The sequence below is a fragment of the Vitis riparia genome, chromosome 18 (genome assembly GCF_004353265.1).
Source record: "Vitis riparia cultivar Riparia Gloire de Montpellier isolate 1030 chromosome 18, EGFV_Vit.rip_1.0, whole genome shotgun sequence".
Lineage (NCBI taxonomy): Eukaryota > Viridiplantae > Streptophyta > Magnoliopsida > Vitales > Vitaceae > Vitis > Vitis riparia.
The window spans coordinates 14,609,091-14,629,105 of NC_048448.1; positions in this window are offsets into that span (position 1 = coordinate 14,609,091).

Genomic DNA, 20,015 nt, shown 5'->3' on the forward strand with positions numbered 1-20,015 from the left:
AATAAAACACATAACATGTATTTTACTCTAGTCTCTTAATCAAACATGGCAAGCTAAACAAACAATAAAAAAGATATGCTGAACAGGTTGAGAATCGCATATGAGGCAATACATAACGATCATGTATAAAACAATACATAATTTATGGAATTAAGATATGAAGGTAAAAAGCATACCTGAATAGCATAGGTAACTTGTAACGTGCTTCTATAAGACATGAGGGGTTAGATAATAAATAATAAAATAAAGAAATCCTAGCATGGTTGGTATCTAATTAGCATAGCAAAAATGACCAAAGTATACGAAATAATCAATTATCACATACATCTTGTATATAAGTCCTAAAAAAAAGATAGATATGATTACAACAAGTAGCAAAGGTGACAACAAAGATGAGTTTTGAAAAATTTTCTTATGTAGGGGTTCCACCAATTCCCTAATTGATATACACAAATCTAGCCTAGAATTATCCCATTTATTTGGGACCACAAACTTGGATTCATGTCTTACTCAAAACCATAACTTTTATTGAAAACTGAGAAAGATGCGAACCGATCAAAACATGGTTGCATATTATTTAAGAAAATGAGATTTTGATTATAAGGACACTAAATGAATTTTTGAAATGCATTTAATGAGGAACATTTTGAGAAAATGTTTCTTTTTTAAAAGGACAGAAATAATTTACAAACGACAATACTCAAGGGTCAACATAGGCAACCTAGAAGAAAACGAAATCACAAAATAAAACTTTAGACAACCAAGCCGACTAAAGTGGTGAGAGTAGGCCAACCTTCATGGGTTTCCGGTGGCTTTCAAAAAAAGGATTTGACCAACAATCACTAAGGCAACAAACTAATGGCTTTCAAATCAAACAAACTAACAAAAATATTAACTAAGACTAACATCTAGAATTCAAGAAGCGCACAAACTAAGATAAAAACCAATCAAGGATTAAGACCAACAAACTTAACATATGGAGATAGTAACATGAGATCAATTAAAGTAAAAACACTAAACAAAATATGATGAGTCAAAAACCAAAGTTTAACGAACTTGAAAATATGAAAACAATAATAGGTAATTAACTAGATTGATTAGCTAAAATTCCAGAAAGCTCAAACTAAATATTAATAAATCAAAATTAAAATTACTAAACTTAAAACACAAAAACAATAATATGTGATTAACTAAATAACTAACTAAAATTGTAATCAACGAGAAAATTGAATATTAATGGATTAAAATTAGAAGTAACGAAATCGGAAACACACAAACACAAACACGACATACACTAAATTAATTGACTAAACATTTCTAAACAAATTTTTATTTTTTATTCACTCAACAAGAATTAAATAAAAAAATATCTAACTTACCTTTTTCAATAATGCATGGGGGCTGCTTCGGAGTCCAAAGACGCAGGCCGTTTTCCTCTCCAAAGTGGATGACGTTTGGTTCTTTCCATTTTTTTTTATGATGAATGCGTGCTCCTCCTCCTTTTGACTTGTGGAGAAATTCCGTTCATGCCAAACTTATATTCGCATGTGTATGTTGCACATCTCCATTCCTAGGCATTGGCAACACCCGTAACGTCACATTCTTGAACTCAAAACCATAGTAGGTTGGTGGCTTGTAGCAACTTGACTAGATTGTAAACAAATTCTTCCTATAGAATGCAACAACAACATCGTCATTTATCTTTTTCCCGAGACGATTGCAAATGTCAGTATCCATCAAACAACTCTTGATCCGACCCCAATTCTTGTCATTTGCCAAATGATTCTGGAGCTAGTTAGAGTAATCCCCAAGTCTGTACTCCTTATACCCTTGGTTCGATATCACTTGACCCACGCCCTTATTGGTGACCATGAGCGTGAATATGGTGAAACACAAGAGCCCCATAATCATAAAAAACATTACAAACAAGTATATCCACAACAAGAAGCTAACCTTGCACGTTGACCCGACCAATTCGCACAATGAAACCATAAACAAAAACGCACCCAACACCAGAAGCGGTGTTTGTAGAAACTTTTGGCAATGGGTTTTGCCATGAAAGTGAAAATAAATGCCGACGACCAAGGAGGCGACGATGATGAGCATGGTGAGGATGTTGAGGATTGCGATCAAAACGTTGCTGAAACACACCATTTTTATGACTTTCTCTATGATTCTTCTGCGCTTTTGTCATCGAAATTTTTAGTGATGCTCTCTTGGAAGAAAAATCTTTGATGACTGATCCCTATCAATGGAAGGGAAGTCCACCCGGTCATGTGCTCGTCTTCCCCAAAATCAACAATGGCGCGGTTGTTTGTGATATATTGTGGGTTATTCCCTCTTCCACCATGTGCATGTAGATGGAAAAAAAAAATTCCTATTGACAACATGTTCCTAGAGAAAAATCCTTCCTTTCGTTATACGTGATGTCCTTTCCTCATCAATATTCTAGTACATGGTGTTATCCATAAAATTTCTAAGAGGAAAGTCTGATTTGCTAGTAGTTTATTCTCCACATAAAATCTGTTAGTGTTCCTCCAAAAACCTGATACTCTCCACCATTAATAGACCAACCACTCATCAAACATGCTATCCACAATATGATTTTCTCCGTAAATAATCCTATTATTCTTTACCATTAACAGCCTTGCACCCATTTTCTCCTTATTTTGGTGGTGCATGATGGATTCGAATTTCAATGGTACATGTTCTAGATTTTTGCAGGCGACTCCCATTGACAATATGTGATATCCTCTCCTAATCAACAGGGTCTTGTCAACATGGATGACTCCCCTATTTTCTTCTTTCTCCAATATTCCCCCCAAAAAACAATCCTCAAAATTTCAAACTCCCTCAAAACCTTCCAAGGAGAGTCCCATTTTCTTAAACTCCAATGGTAAGTTTCCTTGCAAAAACATGAAGTTTATTAAATTAAATAATTGAATGAATAAATAAATAAGTAAATAAATTAGAAAAAATAAAAGATAATAAATAAATAAGTTAATTAAAAAACTAAGAAAAATAATATAAAAAGGAAGATAACTAATAAAAGTAAAAAGGTGATTGATAATAATAATAAAAAATAAATAAATAAAAACTAAGCCACACAAGCCATGCAACCATGCAAGTCATACAAGTCACACTAAAAATGTCTAATGGGACAAGTGTGTCGAAGTGGGCCTAGTGAGTCTTAAGGGGCGTAAGGGTGTCCAAATGGGTCTAAGTAACCTAAATGAGCCTAATGAACCTAGATGGGCCTAAGGTGGTACTTAATGGGGCAATGTACCTAAGTGAGCCTAATGTCACAAGCTGATTCAAATGAGCCTCCCATGGCCTTATATAGAGCCAGGAAGCTTCTAGAGACTCCTAGAGTGGGAAGAGTGTGGAAGGTTCTAGAGAAGCCTGGAGGAATCCACACAATTCTACACTATGAAGGAAGGCATGAGAGGAATCTAGGCTTTCTAGAGAATTCCAGAAGTCTCTTGTATATATTGTATATAGGCTTGTACCTAGAATGATGTAGGACATTCTAGAATAGTCTTGAGTTGTAAGGAACCCTCCAAGGTTCCAGAGAGTTCCATTGGTGTCTATAAATAGGTGAGGGCCTCATTTGGCCAAGGCACCAAGCAAGTGAGTCTTCAAAGCACTTGTAAAGGCTTCTTTGAGTAATAAGAGCTTCCATTCTCTAAGATTGCCTACTAAGCTTCTTAAGCTTTCGAGTCGCAAGCGTCTTAGCCTAGCAAGCTAAGTATTGAGAGCGAGCTGACTTAGCAAGGTCAAGCGTCTTGACTTGCCTAAGAGCCGTACGAGCTTAGTGAACGACTAAGTCTGTGACAAGTGGTATTAGAGCGCGGTTACGAGGTGGGCATAACAAAGGAAGCATGTCGGGCTCTAACGTAGAGGAGACTAGCGAGCAAACCCGTGGAAGGGAGATGGAGCATACTGCATGGGGCCGAGGCAGGAAGAATAAGTCTCGTGACGCTTTAGCCAACATGGAGGCAAGGCTAGCCAAGGTGGAGCTAGCCATGGCGGACACCCGGAAGGGGTGGACTTGATCGAGCAAGGCATGGAGAAGGGTTTAGAGGATCTAAGGGAGTAGATCCAAGACCTTCGTGAGAGCGTGCTAGGTTCACAGGTTCAGCCGGTGTCACACGAGGAGTTCATGTCCTTCCAAGACAAGGTCATGACCATGTTTGCTAGTATGGAGTCAAGGATGAAGGCCTTGGCTGCACGCATGGATGCCCGAGACCAAGAGATTCGTCAAGAGCTGGCCATCTACAAGACTGCAGTGTCAACACGAGTCATGGCCACTTATGAAGCACCAAGGGTGGAGGTGCCCAAGCCACACACGTTCAGTGGCAAGAGGAATGTTAAGGAGCTGGATAATTTCTTGTGGCACATGAAGCGTTACTTTGAGGCCATTGCATTAACGGATGAAGCCACTAAGGTACGCACCGCGACCCTTTACCTCACTGATAATGACACTCTATGGTGGCGTCGACGATTTGCTGACATAGAGAGAGGAACGTGCACCATAGACACATGGGATGCCTTTAAGAGAGAAATCAAGAGGCAATTCTATCCCGAAGATGTGGCTTACCTAGCAAGGAAGAGTTTGAAGCGTCTCAAGCACATGGGCTCGATCCATGAGTATGTCAAGGAATTCTCTACACTTATGCTTGAGATACCCAACATAACTTCATGGACAACTTACAAAGCTGGGTCGAGCAAGAGTTGAGGAGACGTGGTGTCCAAGACCTAGCCACGGCCATGGCAATAGCCGAGTCCTTGGTAGATCATAGAAGGGGAGACTCTCCAAACCAAGCCACCATCCAGGGTAACCAAGCCAAATGTGGGGGAGACAACGGATACGAGGCCATACTTCTAAGGAAGGATCAAGCAAAGGCCCTAGTGACAAGGAAGGCAAAGGCAAGGATAAGCAGAAGGAGTTCACGCCCAGGACCAATTGCTTCTTGTGCGACGGTTCACACTAGGCACGGGACTGCCCTAAGAGGAAGGCTTTGAATGCTATGATCGAGGAAAATGAGCAGGAAGATGATGCTAAAGTGGGATCGTTGCAACTCCTAAATGCCCTTAAGGCCAACCCGGTGCCTAAGACGCCTCAAAGTAAAGGGCTGATGTATGTGGAGGCCCTTGTGAATGGGAAGGCCACCAAGGCCCTGGTAGACACAGGTGCCACTCATAACTTTATCTTGGAGGATGAGGCAAGAAGGCTGGAACTCCAAGCATCTAAGGAAGGATGATGGCTCAAGGCAGTCAACTTAGCTACCAAGCCATCACATGGAGTAGCTCGCGGGGTGACTATGCACATCGGCTCATAGGAAGGAAGGGTCGACTTCATAGTGGCACCCATGGATGACTTCAAGATGGTGCTAGGGATGGACTTCTTGCAGAAGGTCAAGGCTGTGCCACTACCTTTCCTACGCTCAATGGCTATCTTAGAGGAAGAGAAGTCGTGCATGGTTCCTACGGTCACTGAAGGTATGCTCAAGACCCCTATGCTATCCGCTATGCAAGTAAAGAAGGGGTTAAAGAGGAAAAAGGTGACCTATCTCGCCACCCTGAAGGAAGAAAGGGATGATGGGTCGGAAGAACCCATGCCCAAGGAAATCGAGGAGGTCCTTGATGAGTTCAAGGACGTGATGCCGCCCGATTTGCCTAAGAGACTTTCTCCTAGGAAAGAGGAAGATCACAAGATTGAGTTGGAATCGGGAGCCAAGCCCCCTACTATGGGGCCATATAGGATGGCACCGCCTGAGTTGGAAGAGCTAAGGAGACAACTTAAGGAGTTGCTAGACGCGGGGTTCATCCAACCATTCAAGGCTCCCTATGGCGCGCCGATCTTGTTTCAGAAGAAGCACGATGGATCCTTACGGATGTGTATCGACTACCGAGCACTCAACAAGGTGACAGTAAAGAACAAGTACCTTATTCCGCTCATCGCTGACTTGTTCGATCAACTTGGTAGGGCAAGGTGTTTCACGAAGCTAGATCTAAGGTCGGGCTACTACCAAGTAAGGATTGCGAAGGGGGACGAGCCGAAGACTACATGTGTGACCAGGTACGACTCATTCTTAGTGATGCCTTTCGAACTCACCAACGCCCCAGCAACATTCTGCACCCTCATGAACAAGATCTTCCACCTATACTTAGACAAGTTCGTGGTGGTGTACTTGGATGACATAGTCATCTATAGTAACACCCTGAAGGAGCATGTAGAGAATTTGAGGAAGGTCTTCAAGATCTTGAGGCAGAATGAACTATACGTGAAGAAGGAGAAGCGCTCATTTGCTAAGGAGGAAGTGAGCTTCCTAAGGCATCGCATCAGATATGGCAAGCTGATGATGGATGATAACAAGGTGAAAGCCATCCAAGAATGCGATCCACCAACCATGGTACCTCAACTCAGATCCTTCCTTGGTTTAGTTAATTACTACCGACGGTTCATAAAGGGTCACTCGGAAAGGGCCGCTCCACTCACTGATCTTCTTAAGAAGAATAAGACATGGGAATGAGACGAAAGGTGCCAACAAGCCTTTGAGGATCTAAAGAAGGCTGTGACTGAGGAGCTAGTGTTGGCACTACCCGACCACACCAAGGTCTTTGAGATACACACAGATGCCTCAGATTTCGCTATTGGGGGAGTTCTTATTCAAGAATGGCACCCAATCGCATTTGAGAGCCACAAGCTAAACGACACGAAGAGGCATTACACGGTGCAAGAAAAGGAGATGACTGCCATCGTCCACTGCTTGCGCACTTGGAGACATTATCTTCTAGGGTTTCACTTCATAGTGAAGACCGACAATGTTGCTACTAGCTACTTCCAGACACAGAAGAAGCTAAGTCTTAAACAAGTTAGGTGGCAAGACTTCCTGGCCGAGTTCGACTATACGCTGGAGTATAAGCCAGAAAGTGCTAATCATGTGGCCGACACCTTAAGCCGCAAAGCGGAGCTAGCGTCCATGACGAGTCAGCCCCAAGGAGACATAATGGATATTCTAAGAGAAGGACTGCAACATGATCCAATGGCTAAGAGTCTCATCACCCTGGCTCATGAAGGGAAGACTAAGCGGTTTTGGGTGGAAGACGACCTACTCTACACCAAGGGGAGACGACTCTATGTGCCTAAGTGGGGGAACATAAGACGGAATCTGATAAAGGAGTGCCATGACACCAAGTGGGCTGGGCACCCTAGGCAACGACGCACGAGGGCACTACTCGAGTCGGCTTATTACTAGCCTCAAATACGAGATGAGGTTGAGGCTTATGTGAGGACTTGTCTTGTGTGTCAACAAGACAAGGTGGAACAACGATAGCCTAGAGGCCTGTTGGAGCCACTACCTATAGTAGAGCGCCCATGGGACAGTGTCACCATGGACTTCATCATCGGGCTACCTAAGTCGGAGGACAGCAACTCTATCATAGTGGTAGTGGACAGGTTCTCTAAGTATGCAACTTTCATAGCAGCCCCGACTGACTGCACTGCAGAAGAGACGACGAGGCTATTCCTAAAGCACGTAGTCAAGTATTGGGGGTTGCCTAAGTTCATCATCAGTGATCGCGGTCTGCGTTTCACTGGGAAGTTTTGGACGGAACTCTTCAAGCTTATGGGTTCAGAGCTTCACTTTTCCACAAGCTTTCACCCACAGACGGATGGGCAGACTGAGAGGGTGAACGCTTTATTGGAGCTATACTTGAGGCACTTCGTGAGTGCCAACCAAAAGGATTGGGCTAAGTTGCTAGATATAACCCAGTTCTCATACAACCTGCAAAGGAGTGAAACGACCAATAAGAGCCCATTCGAGTTAGCCACAGGGCAGCAACTGTTAACTCCTCACACTCTAACGATTGGCTATACGAGGAGAAGTCCAGCGGCTTTTAAGTTCGTGAAAGGGTGGCACGAGCAAGCTGACATAGCGCACTCATACTTGGACAAGGCCGCTCAGAAAATGAAGAAGTGGGCTGACAAGAAGCGACGACACACGGAGTACAAGGTCGGAGACATGGTGCTTGTCAAACTCCTTTCTCAACAATTCAAATTCCTAAGGTCGGTGCATAAGGGCCTTGTGAGGAGGTATGAAGGACCCTTCTCCATACTTGGGAAGGTCGGCAAGGTGTCCTACAGAGTTGAGCTATAACCAAGGTTGAAGATTCATCATGTCTTCCACGTAAGCTGCTTAAAACCTTATCACGAAGACAAGGATGATCCGAGCCGAGGGTTGTCTAAGAGGGCAGCTACAGCGGTTGTGACCTCCTATGACAAGGAGGTGGAACACATCATTGCAGACCGGGTCATCAGGAGACGATGTTTACCTCCTGCTACAGAATACTTAGTGAAATGGAAGGGACTACCAGAGAGCGAGGCTAGTAGGGAGCCAGGAGATGCACTATGGCAGTTCCAGGAGCAGATTGGGCGGTTCCGGGCAGAAGGCGCGACGAGGACGTCTGCGGCATAGGTGGGGGAGAGTGTCACAAGCTAATTCAAATGAGCCTCCCCATGGCCTTATATAGAGTCAGGAAGCTTCTGGAGACTCCTAGAGTGGGAAGAGTGTGGAAGGTTCTAGAGAAGCCTGGAGGAATCCACACAATTCTACACTATGAAGGAAGGCATGAGAGGAATCTAGGACTTTCTAGAGAATTCCAGAAGTCTCTTGTATATACTTGTATATAGGCTTGTACCTAGAATGATGTAGGACATTCTAGAATAGTCTTGAGTTGTAAGGAACCCTCCAAGGTTCCAGAGAGTTCCATTGGTGCCTATAAATAGGTGAGGGCCTCATTTGGCCAAGGCACCAAGCAAGTGAGTCTTCAAAGCACTTGTAAAGGCTTCTTTGAGTAATAAGAGCTTCCATTCTCTAAGAGTTGCCTACTAAGCTTCTTAAGCTTTCGAGTCGCGAGCGTCTTAACCTAGCAAGCTAAGCATTGAAAGCAAGGCTGACTTAACAAGGTCAAGTGTCTTGACTTGCCTAAGTGCCGCACGAGCTTAGTGAACGACTAAGTCCATGACACTAAGGTGTTTAGGACAGTGCCTAAGTCTAAATTAGGGCTGCCAAGGGTCACAATGAGGTTAGATAGATTTCTCAATTAGAGTCTTCAAGGTGGCTTATAAAAGATAAGTTACATGAGTAATAATAGGCTAATAGGAAATTGTTGTAAAGTACCAAATGAACACATAATAGGACATGTCCTAGAATGACAAAATGTAGGGGTCTACAGTGGTGTTGATGCTATAATGGATAGTAGAAATACCAGTGCCTTCTAGTGAGACTTCTTTTTTTACTGCTCCATTTGAGATAGTTTACTCCTCTGTGCCTTGGAGCCTTGGGGCCTTGGATCTGTGGAGCCTTGGAGCCGTGGAGTCATGGAGCCTTAGAACTAGCTATCACTCATTTAAAAACCCAGTGATGGATATTTTGAACTCCTGTTATTTCTTATTTTTAGTTTACAAAAGTATAAAAAGTGCTATCTTATGAAGACTCCCTACGGTCCATTTTTTTAAATGTAGCCTCCACTCATGTACTTAAACAGAATGAGTAGGAATGCCAAGTAAATCTATTAGTTTGGAATGTCGCACAGATTTGATCAAACTTCAACATATTTGAAATTCGACAAACAAAACATAACCCAATACCAATAAAGAAAAACTGACAACATAATTGAGAAGCTAGACAAGAGAATATATTATTCATCAACAACTAAAAAATAATTAATTTAACCTTAAAAGTCTTTAGTTTGCTTCAACCTTAAATAAACTTAACAAGTTTAAGAGTTGTTGTCACTATGCTGCCCTAAGAAATATGATATCTTTTGGAGCAAGATTTCTCAATAACCCTTCTCTAGCTTGTCACTCATTTGTTGCAAGGTCTGGTGCCAACTATAGCTTTTGAGGGTAATCATTAGTTCTTGTCCATCCAAATGCATTTCCTTGCTATGCTACCAAGTGCGCGAGTCTCTCCCTAATGATATTGCAAGTTCTTGCATTCCTCGTATTTGGCTTATTGTCTAGATAATCTCACAATAACGAGATTGATCTCATTTGAAGTGAACTCGAAAAATTCTATATATTAGATAATGCGAGCAATTCAAATTTAAGACTTTGACATGAGATCCATCTTTTTAGAGACATGAGTCTTGGTATCTTTTAAAGACAAATCTCGTTTACTAGCAAATACAAAATCTAGACAAAACTCGTCTATAAGAAAACACAAAACTTGGTTTATGAAAAACATGAGAATATTTTTTTTTATTGTTATTGATTCTCCACCAAAAACATTACATATGACATAATAAAATCCTATATAAATAACCGACTATGGAACTAGAGTTTTTTCAAAGACACAACACTTGACATCTTTTGTGGGAATCAAAAAGCAAAAGCATGGTTTAAATAATGATTTCAAGAGAACAATGAGAAAATATTCCAATGATAGGGAATAACAATTATTGCAGCTTGAGAGAAGATTGGATGAATAACAAAGGGAACATGAGAAGCGAATTGAAAGAGCTTTAGTTAGCTTTGAAAACTTGTCATAAGAAAACTAGATTCTACAAGTAACAACTATGATTGGCAATACACCCTGATTCTTGTATAATTCGTGGACCCTCAACATTTTTTTTACTAGCTACACTCATTGAAGAGCACACTAGAGCAACTAAGTTGACTGGTATACCCAAATGAGACTTTAAACCAAAGCAATCAATTCCACCACTGAGTGAAAAATGTTTGCATTTGAACATCGAGCAAGCTAGTGATAGTCCCACATGAACCATTTTGCATATCCTAGATTGCAAGCCAATTAATATATGTGAATGAGATGATCAAACATGTAATATGACGTTCAAAATGTTAGATGACATGGTTGCAACAACATATGTGTTTTGGTATTTTTTTCAATGATCGTTCCTGATAAGTGTTGCAAAGAAAGAGAAAGAAAAGAAAAAAGAGAAATTTACAAAACAATTTCATGCCTTACCCTTTCATTCAGTACTATGATATTTTCATATTTATACATAGTTTTGACAATTGTAAAATATTCATTTTCTAACAAACATACAACACCTTAATAACTCTAACCGTTCCCTACTTATCCTACACACAACACTTATTTAGGAGTTTCTTGAAGTGGGTTTCATGTAACTTTGTTACTGCATTTGATCTTCAGTTCAAGGCGTTGAAGACATCCCTTTGACATGCCCCTTCAAGCTGAACGTGGACTCTTCTGAAACGTTTGTTGAGGAACCATTTTCGACTTTGTCTTGCATGGATATGTTATGCCCCTTCAAATGTGAAAGAGATGTTACGTGAAGTTTGTTGCGAATATGCTAGAAGTGTTGGACAAGGAGTGGTTTAGTGAATATATTTACCACTTGCTCAAGAGAGGGAACATGTTGAATGGAGAGTTGACGTACGGTTTAAGACCTTTTCATGAATGAAATGAACGTCAAGCTCGATATGTTTTGTGTGAGCATGGAACACAGGATTGTTGGCAAGGGCAATAACACCATGGTTATCACACCACAATACTAGAGGGTGTGGAGGAAAAATATGGAGCTCTTCAAGTAGGGATTGAACCTAGGTGAGTGCTACTATTGTAGTTGCAATACAACGATATTTAGTCTTTCTAGAAGAATGGGAAACTATGGTTTGCTTCTTAGCATTCCATAAGTTGGACCATAAGAACACATAATATCCACTAGTTGATTTGCAGTCATCAATATTGGAAGCCCAATTTGTATTAGAGAATGCTATTAATTTGAGAGAAGAATGTTAGTTAAAGAGGAGTCCATGATCACTGGTGCCTCTTAAGTAACGAATGATGCATTTCACGGCTTTCAATGGGGTTCTAGAGGGTGTTGCATGAATTGAGAAAATCGGTTGACAAAATATGTGATCTCTGGATGAGTAATGCTGGCGTATTGAAGGCTACCAACAATGCAACGATAGAGGTAAGGATCTTCAAAAAGAGTCCCGACATATGCTAAAAGAGAGGCGTCGTTAATTATGGATGTCAATGCTGGCTTAGCTCCATCCATACGAGCTTTGTGAAGGATTTCAGTGATGTATTTGTGTTGTGATAAAAGAACACCTTGAAGACTGTTATTTAATTCATGTCCAAGGAAATAGGATGGGTTGCCAAGATTTTTCAAGCCAAACGAAGCTTGTAGTTGATTGAAAAATTGTTGCACTTAAGTGGGAGAGCTTTCTGTGGTGAGAACATCATCCACATAGATAAGTATATAGAGAGAGTGACTAGCCTCAAACTTAAGGAAGAAAGCTATCAACTTTGAAAGAATGAGAACCAAGTTGATGCAGTAGCAAGTGGAGACGTTCAAACTATGCCCTAGGGGCTTGCTTAAGGCCATACAAAGCACGATGAAGCTTGCAGACCCAATGAGGATGAGTAGTGTCAATGAAGCTAGGAAGTTGGGTCATTTAGATGTTTTCCTTGAAAATGCCATTGAGCAATGCATTGTTAAAATCAAGTTGTCTCATAGCCTAGTTATTGGAGATGGTAAGAGTGAGCACCACTTGAATGGTAGTAGGTTTGATGACAGGACTATAGGTATCATGAAAATCGAAACCTAGAACCTGGTGGAATCCTTTGGCCACCAGCCTGGCCTTATACTTGTTCATAAAACCATTAGAGTTGTGTTTGTTGGGAACTTTGGATTATTTCGTTCCCATGCCTTGGATTGTGTAGGGTGCATACAAATTTATCATAATCTCTCCAAATATATCACAACGGATAAACATGTATTCAAAATAATATAAATACCATAGAAAACATAGATATAGAGAATAAAGCCACATACATTTGATTTAGATGTTCCCAGATCAATTCCAATTGATGTAGATAACTCCAAAGTCATAATGGATCTCATAAACACCATGATTTTCTACCTGACCACTTTTCCTTGTGCCTAAGCACTGAGATAGTAGGGATCTCAAGGATGGAGGTTAGGGTTCTCTCTCTAAACTAAAGGGAAGAATGACAAGATTTGGAAACCCTAACCCCTAAAGGGTTATTTATAGGTTTCCTATTAGGCTTAAATTACTTAAGCTCACCATGAGTTTGGGTAACTTAATATAGGTTCAAAAGGTTGTTAATTGATTAATTAACCATATAGGACCTAATGAATTAACTAGTCTAGTCCAGAGAGATACCATTCATGTATCCTTGTGCAACATGGTGTACATTTCGCCTAGATGAGCATTTCATCTTGTTGAAATAATCTTGTAAACATTTTAATACGATTAATGTATTCATTGTCAGCCTGATAAAATTATTTATTTTTATTATTATTCTTTATTTATTGTTATTGTAATTTATTTATTTATTTATTTATTATTATTATTATTATTATTATTATTATTATTATTATTATTATTATTATTCACTAATGATTCGAATTTTCTTTTCAATGGCCATAGACAAGTAGGAAGAAATAGAGAGAGAAGCAAGACACAACCCGCTAAAGATGAGAATCAGGAAAAACTCCTGAGCAATCCTCTTTCAAGCAAAGAACAATTATTTATTTATTTATTTATTATTATTATTATTATTTGTTTCCAACAGTGACCTAACAGGCAAACATACCTGCCATGGCAAATGAATGATCACTAAGGACATAAAAAACACAAACTTCATGTTATCAACTACACCACGTTCACCACCCACGTTCCGCTGCCCTGAAGTGGTCCAACACTTGGCCACGTCCTTCATCATGCAGCTGCGGTTAAGGAGGACGTTTCTATCAACTGCTCATAGTGTGGCAAATCAAAGAAACGTGCTTTTGATGGCAAGCCACGTTTTCTTTGTATTTGAAATAACGGTCTTGGTCCCGAGCTCCTCTCTCATGTTGCTGAAAATCTTCAGAAATTACACTATCTATAAGGAGAGATAGAGTTTTGGAAACCAAAGACTTGCAACCCAACAATGACTGGAGGTAAGTATGACATAAGTTACATATGAATGAATTGTTTATATGCATTATGAATTGCCTACATTTGGTATCAGAGCACTGAAAATCTTATCTCTGCCTTGATATCTATTTTGCTGGAGACTTGCTTAGTTTATGGTTTCTCTTTTGGTTATAAGATACAATTATACAGAAACATCCATAAGTTGATCTATCAGATCACCACTCAGGCCTTCAGAAATGCTTAGGCTTCAGGAGCCTATTCTGAGCGCCATATTCAGGTGCTGTTCACAGTGGCTGCTGGTGCTGGTTTCAGGCGCTTTAGGCGCCCATTCCGAGCATCATTCAGCAACATTCAAAGCACCATTCAACCCCCATTCCAAGCCTGTGAATGAGGGAATCGGGCTGCACTCCGATTGATGCAGCCCATCCCGTTTGTGGCGGCGATCACATCACTACCAGTGAGGGTGCAGCCCATCCTGTTGGCCGCGACATGCATGGCGCTGTTGGGGATGAAGCAGTCCACCGCTGAAAATTAGGAAGATGGGTTTGTGATATTAAGTTGATGGAGAATCTAGAGATATATTGGGTTTCCAATGAAGCCCACTAAAGAAATTGGGCCATAGGGATAAAAAAAAAAAAAATGTAATTGGGCTCATTAGTTAAATGCATGGGCAATGGCCCATTTTACAAAATCAAGGGCTTTGTGTATTGGGCCATGAATTAAATAAGAAATTTGGGCCTATTTAGGTTCTAATGGCCCGGTCATGAATTACTTTTTATTGGGTTTTGAATTGATTAAGTTTTATATGGATTTAGGCACCCTTTCATAATCTGAAATCCTTTAAAATTAATTCTGAATTATATATGATCCTTTATACATGCATATTAAATCATTAATTTTATTGTTTGTATGTATAAAATGTAGCTTAATCTTGTGTTAGATAAATTAAATGTTGTAGCTATTGATGCATGCAAATTTTATCTAAATTGTATAAGATATATTAAAATATATATATATCATATAATCTTAATGTCTAGTGAACCATATAATTTTTTAATAATTAAGGAATAGCCACAACGACCTTAATTATGTAAAAATTATATATTAAGTAAATCTGTATCACATTATGGACATTAATTGTAATTAACTATATAAATATGATGATTTTACCCCACAGGGTTTTCATTATGTTTATATAATTAATTAGGATAAAATATTAAAATTAATTTTTCCTAATTTACCCGTAGGAGTTAGGAATAATTAATTTAATAGGTTTATCATAAAGATTATAGACAGAAAATATCAAACTATATTCATAATAAATTTCATAATTCAATAAAATAGTTTGATAAAGTTTATCATAAAGATAATTAATCTGATTGAATTAAAGATTTAACCCACATGCAATTTTTAATAAAATTAGATTCAATTTTAAGCATGTTCTACATTGGTAAAGCATGAATTTATATTAAAGCCTCAAATTTTTAATAAGCTTGTAATCCTTTTGTGCAGTTTTACCTAGCATATTTGATATTCGTTGTGAGGTTCCCGAACTTAGAGGAGATAACTGTAAGATATGGAAGGAAAGAATTCTTCTTCAATTAGGGTGCATGGACATAGTCACATAGATTATGCTATAAGGAAAGATGGAACCACATAAGATCACTGATACCAGCACACCTGAACAAATTTTATTGTACGAACGCTGGGAGAAATCTAATCGCCTTAGCGTGATGTACATTAAGACAAAAATCAGTGCTGGTATATGTGGTTCAATCGAGCAACATGAAAATGTCCGTGAATTGCTAAAGGCTATTGACGAGCAATTCGTCACTTCAGATAAAGCCTTGACAAGCACCCTAATTATGAAGTTCACATCCCTGAAGCTCACTGGTATAAGAGGTGTGCGTGAACATATCATGGAGATGAGGGACATTGTGGCTCAATTGAAGAAACTCAAGGTAGAAATGTCTGAATCTTTCTTGGTGCACTTTATCCTTAACACTTTTCCACCTCAATATGGACCTTTCAAAATCTCTTACAACACACATAAGGATAAGTGGTCTATCAATGAATTGATGACCATGTGTGTTCAAGAGGAAGGAAGGTTAATGATGGAACAAGGAGAAAGTGCCATGCTGGTGACGCAAAGGAAAGGAAAGAAAGGAAAATCTCAAGCTAGTCAGAAAGGGAAGCAACAAATTCCTCCCAAATCTGACATTAAGAAAGACGAAAAGTGTTTTTTCTGTAAAAAAAAAGGACACGTGAAGAAGAAATGTCTGAAATTTCAGAATTGGCTTGAGAAGAAAGGTAACCCTATCTCATTTGTTTGCTATGAATCTAATATGGTTAATGTAAACACTAACACATGGTGGATTGATTCTGGATCTACAATCCACATTTCAAATTCCTTGTAGGGTATGCAAAACCTAAGGAAGCCAGTGACAAGTGAGCAATTCATCTTATCCGGAAACAAGATGGGCTCGCATGTGGAAGCAATAGGGATATGTTATTTAACTTTAAATAGTGGTTTTGTTTTAGAATTGCAAAAGACCTTTTCTATACCAAGTTTCTCACGAAACTTGATTTCAGTTTCTAGACTTGTACCGTTTGGATATTCCTTTCATTTTTCAGAAACATCTTTCAGTTTGATTTATAAATCTAATTGTGTTGGGAATGGTATCTTGTCTGATAGTCTTTATTGTATATTCTTACAAAATGATACCGCTCATAATTCATTACATGTCCAAACTGGCATTAAGAGATGTGTTGTAAAAGAGGATTCCTCTACATTGTGGCATCGGAGATTAGGTCATATCTCCATAGATAGAATCAAAAGATTGGTGAATGATGGGGTACTTAGTACTCTAGATTTTACTGACTTTGAGACTTGTGTGGACTGCATTAAGGGTAAGCAGACCAATAAGTCAAAGAGAGGTGCTACTAGGAGTTCCACCATACTAGATATCATACATACTGATATATGTAGTCTTGACATGGACTCTCATGGTCAGAAATACTTCATCTCTTTCATAGATGATTTCTCACGATACATGTATCTCTACATACTTCATAATAAAAATGAAGCTTTAGATGCCTTTAAAGTCTTCAAGGCAGAAGTAGAGAAATAATATGGTAAACAAATTAAGATCGTGAGATCAGATAGAGGTGGAGAATATTATGGTAGATACTTGGAAGATGGACAATCACCTGGGCCATTTGCGAAGTTTCTTCAAGAGCATGGGATTGTTGCCTAATACACCATGCCTGGTTCTCCAGACCAAAATGGTGTAACAGAAAGAAGAAACCGAACTTTATTGGACATGGTGAGGAGTATGCTTAGCAGCTCAAACTTCCTAAATTCTTGTGGACTAAAGCACTTAAGACAGCTGTGTATATATTAAACCGAGTTCCAACCAAGGCTGTCCTAAAAACGCCATTTGAGTTATTGAAATGTTGGAAACCGAGTTTGTGACATATGCGCGTTTAGGGATGCTCGTCTGAAGTGAGAATTTATAATCCACAAGAGAAGAAACTGGACCCAAGGACTATTAGTGGGTATTTCATTGGATATGCTTAAAAGTCCAAGGGGTATAGGTTTTACTGTCCATCTCACAGCACTAGGATTGTGGAATCAAGAAATGCTAAATTTCTTGAATATGACTTGGTTAGTGGGAGCGATCAATTTATAAACATAGTTTCTGATATTGATCATACAGAGTCTCAACCTTCCACTTCAAGCGATAGATTGTTTATTGTTCATAACACCCCTCAAGTACAAACGGATGTTGAACGAACAATCGATGAAGTTCAACCAGTCATTGAAGTTCCACAAGTTGTTGATAACATTCCAGTAGACCAAGTTGATCAGGAGTTGCCTAACACTTCTGAACAACAAGTTGAACATCATTCTTCTTCGGAAGATATTGGTGCAACCTTAAGAAGGTCTGCTCGAACTAAGAGGTCAACAATTTCTAGTGATTATGTAGTGTATCTACAAGAATCTGACTATAATATAGGAGCTAAAAATGATCCCAAATCATTTTCACAAGCCATGAGTTGCAAAGAATCAGAATTGTAGTACAATGCCATGAAGGATGAGATGAGTTCCATGAGGTGCAACGATGTTTGGGACCTTGTTGAGTTGCCTAATGGTGTAAAAACCATTGGTTGTAAATGGGTTTTTAAGACAAAGAAAGACTCATCAGGCAACATTGAGAGATACAAGGCTAGACTTATTGCAAAGGGGTTCACTCAGAAAGAAGAAATCGATTACACAGAAACCTTTTCTCCTGTATCTAAGAAAGATTCCTTACGTATTATATTGGCATTAGTAGCCCACTTTGATTTGGAATTGCAACAAATGGATGTGAAAACAACATTTCTTAATGGAAAGCTAGAGGAGGAGGTTTACATGAAACAACTTGAAGGATTCCCCTCTAGTGATGGTGAGCAATTGGTTTGTAAGCTTAAGAAATCCATATACGGTTTGAAACAAGCATCTCGCCAATGGTATTTAAAATTCCATAACATAATTTCTTCATTTGGTTTTGTTGAAAATGTTATGGATCAATGCATATACCTTAAGGTCAGTGGGAGTAAAGTTTGTTTTCTTGTTTTATACGTGGATGACATCTTACTTGCAACCAATGATAAGGGTTTACTTCATGAGGTGAAACAATTCCTCTCTAAAAATTTCGACATGAAGGATATGGGTGAGGCATCTTATGTCATTGGCATTAAGATTCATAGAGACAGATTTAAAGGTATCTTAGGTTTGTCTCAAGAAACCTATATCAATAAAGTTTTAGAGAGATTTCAAATGAAGAATTGTTCACCTAGTGTTTCTCCTATAGTGAAGGGTGATAGGTTCAATCTGAACCAATGCCCGAAAAACGATCTTGAGAGGGAACAAATGAAGAACATTCCATATGCTTCTGTAGTCGGAAGTTTGATGTATGCTCAGGTCTGCACAAGGCCTGACATTGCATTTGCTGTTGGAATGTTAGGACGATATCAGAGTAACCCAGGTATAGATCACTGGAAAGCTGCAAAGAAAGTGATGTGATATCTTCAAGGAACCAAAGATTACAAGCTTATGTACAAACGAACAAGCAATTTAGAGGTAGTTGGCTACTCAGATTCATACTTCGCTGGTTATGTTGATTCACGTAAATCAACATCTGGATACATTTTTATATTGGCCGGTGGAGCTATATCTTAGAGGAGCGTTAAGCAGACCATGACTGCTACTTCTACTATGGAAGCTGAGTTCATATCTTGTTTTGAGGCTACTTCACATGGTGTATGGCTTAAGAGTTTCATTTCCGGGCTTAGAGTTATGGATTCAATATCTAGGCCATTGAGTATATATTGCGAAAATTCAGCTGCAGTCTTTATGGCAAAGAACAATAAAAGTGGAAGTCGAAGCAAGCACATCAACATTAAGTATCTAGCCATAAGAGAACGTGTTAAAGAAAAGAAAGTGGTTATTGAGCACATTAGCACTGAATTGATGATCGTTGATCCTTTGACTAAGGGCATGCCACCGTTGAAATTCAAGGATCATGTAATGAACATGGGACTTAGTTCCCTTATGTAGTTTTTATTGTACAAACTCTTATTATGATGTTTTCTCATATTGATGTGCACTTTTATTTAATTTTGAGAAAATTCAACTTCATTGGACCAAGAATGAACATAGGGTTTATTCATTAAGTAATATTGTCACATAAAGTAAAATGTTAAGAAATGAATACATTGTAATACATGGAAGATAACACTCGTTATATAGAGGACTTATTGCCATGATTCATATATTTGTTACTTAATGCAGAAAAATGATGATCTAAGATAGGACATGAGGTTAAAAGTGTGGACCAAGTGGGAGAATGTTATCAACTACACCACGTTCACCACCCACGTTCCGCTGCCCTGAAGTGGTCCAACACTTGGCCACGTCCTTCATCATGTAGCTGCGGTTAAGGAGGACGTTTCTATCAACTGCTCATCGTGTGGCAAATCAGAGAAACGTGCTTTTGATGGCAAGCCATGTTTTCTTTGTATT